This window comes from Mus musculus, chromosome 13 (assembly GCF_000001635.26).
Source record: "Mus musculus strain C57BL/6J chromosome 13, GRCm38.p6 C57BL/6J".
Taxonomy (NCBI): domain Eukaryota; kingdom Metazoa; phylum Chordata; class Mammalia; order Rodentia; family Muridae; genus Mus; species Mus musculus.
Window position 1 is genome coordinate 110,875,237 of NC_000079.6, and position 6,216 is coordinate 110,881,452.

The following is a 6,216-nucleotide window of genomic DNA, read 5'->3' on the forward strand; positions in this document are numbered from 1 at the left end:
CATCTGTCAATAAGAGGTAATTAGACTTGCTTCACAGGGAAGTCGGGAGACTGTGGGAACTAGTTATCATCACTCTGCTTCCAACTGGCCTTTGTTCTATCTGCTGGTTTCAGTAAGCGCCTCACTGAAAAGCTCAGCAGGTTTCCTGCTCGCTCCTTGTGTGGACAAAGGGAACTATTTTCCTGGTTCCTGGCTGAAAGTGCTTTCCAGCCACTCTAAACTAATAAAAATATTCCAAGACCCCAGTTACTACACTTGAGGGGATATATTTTCAATACAGGGTCTTACTATGTAGCTCTAACTGTCCTGAAACTCACTGTGTAGACCAGGCTGACCTGGAACCCACAGAGATTTTCCCCTGCTTCTGCCTCCCAAGGGCTGGAATTTACAAAGCTATGTGCTACCATATCTGGCTCCAGTCACTTTCACAAAGAACTTCAGTCTGATATTGAAGGGAGAAGTCAAAAAGTACGGACAGAGCCTTGGGTACAAGAGAAAGTCTAAGCCGGTCACTACCCTTGTTTCTACCCCCTGTGAATGAGAATTTCTTTCCACAGGGCTTTGTCTCTTGGGGATTGCTATTTATGGGATTCCAGAACTTCTCTGGCTGCAGATCTCAGACTATGGTGAACTAACTCTTGAGGACTGATTTTCATTGGGTCAGCTAACGATATCTAGCCTATGGTTCTCAAGGGTCACTTTACTATAGAGGTGCAGTATAATCTAACATGTTTCTTTGAATCAGAGGACTTTGGAAAAAAAATAAACTAGGGCCCTGTGTCAATTCATTTTGCATTTTTGTGAAAATAAAAACTAATTAAACATCATCTGAAGGGGAAATGGTATACCTTGGCTCTTGTTTCTAGAGAGTTTGCGTCTGTCATGATAGAGAAGGCATGGCACCGTTCAGGGAGGCAGGAGAATTCAGCAGAAACAACTCATAACATGACGTACCAGGAGGCAGAGGGCTTAGGTTAAAACCTGACCCATCTTCACCAGCTGTGCCCCACAGGGTGTCAGCAGCTGAAAAACTGTGTTCGAAGAATTGGCCTGTGGAGGTTCCAGTTGAAGCCATAATGAACCAACACCGAGAACCATAACAAAGCCACACTGAGAGCCAAGAGAATCACGGAGACAAACGTCTCCATCAAATTTTATGGATGGCAGAGTATGCCCAGTCCACAGGCTCTCTCGTTCATCCTCCAACTTCATGTGCACTTTATCATATTTTGGGCTCTCTCCCTCCTCAACCAGCTTAGACTACCAGTCTCGATCCCAAGCTCACTCTTCTCGCCCTAGACTAAAATCGGGTAGATTTCTCTCTCATAGCTTCCCTTAGGCGAAGGAGTGTTCATGGGTGGATGCAGGAGATGATGGCGACTTTTGATGCGCGTAGCATCATAATCACATTTAGTATGTTTTCATTTTGGAGCATTTTGGAATCAACTCGGGAGGTTACGTTGAGTTAGAAAGAGAAACTGGAAGAAGTAAAGAGTCTTCAGTGACCAATCTAAAACCAAATACTAAACTGCAGCAGGTACACAACATGAGCCAACATGTTAGTTCACCAGGCAAGATGCACACTACAGATTGTGTGCATCGCATCAGCGCATGAATGTTCTGAGCCTTCCACCTCCCACCACTGTCATCATTCTATTCTAATGCATATCCAGAAATTCTGGCTTGTAACAGTTAATGGGGATTTTCTGTCTCATGGGTTTAATACAGATTGTTTGGATCTTCCTGCAAGGTTAGGAAAGGGGAAAATGATTTCCTGACTCCTAAAAACTTTGTTCTCCTTAAAACAAAAGGCATTTATTGTCTCCTTTCCCAACCAACTGTGGTTCACATCCCGATGCTAATCTGCCTTTTATGAATCAGCACACTACCCTGGTTTTTAAGCAAAAGGCTATTTGGATTTTTCTCAGCCCCATCTAGAATAGTTTCTTTTATTTTACATTAACCTTAACTTTAGTCTTATAATTTTCACAAACGTTTTTAAAACGTCTTTGAACATGCATTAAATGCTTTAGGGCATTAGTCAAATGCCACTCCCTATGGACCATAGTCAAATACCACTCCCTGAGGACCTTCAAAAGAGAAGCTGGCCAGGCCTACTGAGAACAAGTTTCCATTGTAATACATAAAAGCAGCAAACACATTTTTTTTTCTGGAGACAGGGAATGATAGTTTTCTAAGCCAGTCACTGTATCCTGCATTTTCCTATAATTTGCCATCCACTCCTTCCTCCATCCCCAAAAGCCATCTGGTCAACTCATTTCTCTGATCACAAATAGCAAAGAACTCAGACAAGCATCTTTAAAAAGACAAAACAAATAAAAACAAAAACAAACAACAATAAAAGCAAATACAGTCTGTCTCTTTACACTTTTCTAATATCCCTACTTTCCGTTTTTATTCTGATATTTTCAGAAGAGAATCCAGGAAATAACTCAGATATTAATGCTAACCCTAATAGCTCTGTGCCTGCCACAGGAGAGGTATCATGTTTGGGATATTCCTACAACATCTTCATTGACCTGCATGACAAGCAGAGGGCATTGAGATACACTTTCCAGTTGGTGGTTGATAAAAACGGGCTCAAAGATGACATGACTTATTCAATGTCTTAAAGCTAGTAAGAAACAAATTTAGGATTCAGTCTTACTCTGAGCTCTAACTGGCTAACTCCTGAGTTGCTTGGCCTCCCACGCCTAAGTCCAAGCACTAAGATCCCTTGCTTATGACACTGAGTGCAGTCACTACTTCCCCCAGCTAGGTTGAGATATTTTGTTTCCCATAAGCATTTTATAAAACAGTTCCAGAGACTGGGCAAAAATAAAACAAAATAAAGTTTTAGAAACTCATTTGTAAGAATAAAAGTCTTACAACTGAATGGGAAAGTCATTTTAGGTAGAAGCTTTGAGATTTCCTAAATTAACACAATGTCACATAGGCCTTGGGGCTTGTCCATCTACTAAGAAAGGAATGCGGCCTTCCTGAGTCTGTGGTGTGTGCTCAGTGCCAGCTCTTGAAGCTTCACAAGCTTCGAATCATCAGTGGGGGTGAGTCCATTTCTAAGTCGTCCATTTATTCATAACAAATTACACCAACCTAGCAGGCTTCCTTTTCTAGTGGTAAAATTCTACTTGTGCTTTCAAAGCTTTCTGCTACAGCATCCCACAAGGCAAAGCCATATATGAGAACTGCAGGTCACAGGTCATTCATCCACACTAGGTTAGGGCTAACTGATCACATCTCTTGTCATCCTGTATATTTGCTAGGCTAGAGTTAGTGTGACATTAACAGATTTAAGGGGCTATCTTACATACACCAGGATCGACTAGTCCACTCAAGCTGAATAGCTGAATTTGAAAGGCCAGAAAACCTTCTGCGATCAAGAAGATCAAGGAGCTAAGACAAGAGAGACCCTTTATCTTCTAAGCTCTGCAGCATCAACTTGACTACTGAGAGTTCCTGATTGATGCCTGCATTGAGCATCACTGGGATGGAGAGCTCTCTTTACCCAGGGTACCACTTTTGACTAGGGCCTTCCCTAGCCCTGCCCTGACTCACCGCAGGTGCTTGTGCTACTCCCATAACCTCGTTGAACCTCAGTTTCTTACCGGCAAAATGGAAATAATGATAGGTATGGTAAAGAGGTGTTGTGAAGTTTAATTAGTCTTTCTAAAGCACTTTGAGATGATCAGATCAAAGGTACTCTTGACATTTATAGCATTAATTATTATTTTTATTGTATATAATCATTTAAAAATACTAGAATCTGTTGTGTGTAATCTGACACAACACACATACACACACACATACACACTTAAGAGTATACAAGACTTTTTGAAGATCATGCTCTTACAGTCAATATAATCCACTCATGAAACTATTTCCAAAGAAACCAACTTGAGAACTGGTGCAAAATCATGTAATTAACACCAACAGGGAAAGGCAATGTGAGTAAGTACTGCTTTGACCAGCTAGACACACCTTTCTTGAAGTAAACACAATAGTGGAGGAGGTAATTGAAGGAGAAGATACAGCTTGATTGCAAAGCAATATAGTGGTGGGGTTATTTGAAGCGTGCTTTTCTTCTTAGAGACTCAGAGCAAATTACCAATATTATCTTGTTAATGCTCATAACATCCTCACAAGAAAGAAAGAAAATAGAATGCCATCTTAAAGACAGGTAAATGCACCCTTGGTGGCTAAGCAGTTTGCCAAGGTCACAGAGTCCATTGCTAACAACAAAGTTTAATTGATTCTTCTCCTGCATGTGTTCAAGAAGCTTGCCAGATGTGGGACCACAGCTGGACCTCAAGTACTATGTATGTAAATACTGGGGGATATTCTCCCTGTCTTCAGACAAATAGATTTAGGATGAGGATGAAGTAATTTTACAGCGGCCTCTTGAATGTAGTATCAGAGCTTATCAACCATCAGCAGGGTTGAGTAGGGCCCTCCCAGGGTGACAGTTCACAGAAAGGCATGCTTCCTCTTCAGTATGTAATTGGTTCCATTTCTAGTTCCATCGATGATTATGCAGATTTAGAAATTTCCACAAGGTAGTTGCATATTTAGGGAGCATTCCACACTATGGGGTAGAGTAGACTCCTGCAGAGGGCATGAAGGACATTTCAGTGTACCGTTTACTTCATAGCAGGAGATGAACATTAATTTTATCCTAGCCTAACTCTCAGGAATTACTAACATATTCATTTCAGATCAATGGGACATCATAATTCTCTTTCAACATATCTCTTTTTTGAATTTATAAACACACCCGAACTCCCAAGTTAGAGAATATTGGAGAAAACCTTTTGGTGTTGGATTTGAGGTTTCTTACAATGCAGGAGAGTCCCAAATTACCAAAAATAATCCAAAATCCCAATCCTGAATTTTACATGATTAAGACCCATCAGGAACTGGTGAAGGAGTTGATGATGCTTATCAAATAGTCACAGAGAGATGTTTTTAGTCACTTGCTAGTCAAGACAAATGATAACGCCTAGGATTCTGACAGGCTGTTTAGAGGGCATTTATTAGGAAGTTAATCTATAACTGAATCTCTGTTGAGCGGTAGTTTCTTAAACCCAGAGCAGGTTCTAAACTTCTAAGTTTCTCTTTCATGTACTTTTTATAGCCTGTAGATCCAAAATGGCAGCTGTCTTTCTTCTAGATCAGTCAAACATATCACTTGTACCTGGCTGGTTGGCTGTGACTCACTCTGCTCAGGTTCATAGGATGCTGATTAATTAGTGGGCAAGTTTCTACCTTGTGTGATTTATCACATGATCTCCAACTTTGAGACGTCTATCAATTCCCGTGGCCAACAACTTGTAAAAACTTCTTTTTAAATAACCGTAGCTTCCATATTAGCAACGCCCACACTAGTCTGCAACTACTGGTCTTCTGATGCCCAGACACATCCTCAAAAAGATGAATGAAGATAAAACCCAGGTTATTGTCCCAGTTGCTTGACATCCCTGTAGATGAGATGACAACATCATAGGTTGATTCTCTCCCTATCCAGAAATGGTACTACATAATAGGCTCTTAAAATTTATTTCTCTGTGCATATCTTCTTGGCTATCAACTTAAATAATAGTTAAGTGAAAAACAGAATATTCTAATTGATATAACTTGGCTTTAATACCACCTATACTAACAAGATTTCCTCTTCATGCATAATTTTACCTGCAGGTGGGGTGGTGGTAAAGACTCTGCTTGTATATACAAAGAAGGAAATAACATTGGTGGACAGACACAATTTACTCACCAAGTTTAATTGAGTTGGCAAGTCTACTAGTCAGAGCAATGTATAAATGCCAGAATTCGGTGCACATTACAATCATAACAAACCCTAAAGTATCATTCTAGATAGAATCAGCATGAGCTTCTGTTCAAGTGTATGCATATATGATAATTCCATAATGAAGGTATTATTAAAAGCCTGTCTGAAATATAATGTTATTGCATTTGCTTGTCTTGAAAGGTTATTTTTATTTAGTCTAGATATGGAATTCAGATGTCTTAATATAATTGTAAATGTCCTCATCCAAGGTTCTAAAATCAAATTAAAATGTCTACTCTACCTACAGAACACAGCATGGACTGCTTCTGGGGCTGTGGAAAAAAAAATGTCTACAAATGGTTAATAAAGATTCCTCTTCTTAAAAGTCATGCAAACATAGCATGCTGCCTTGT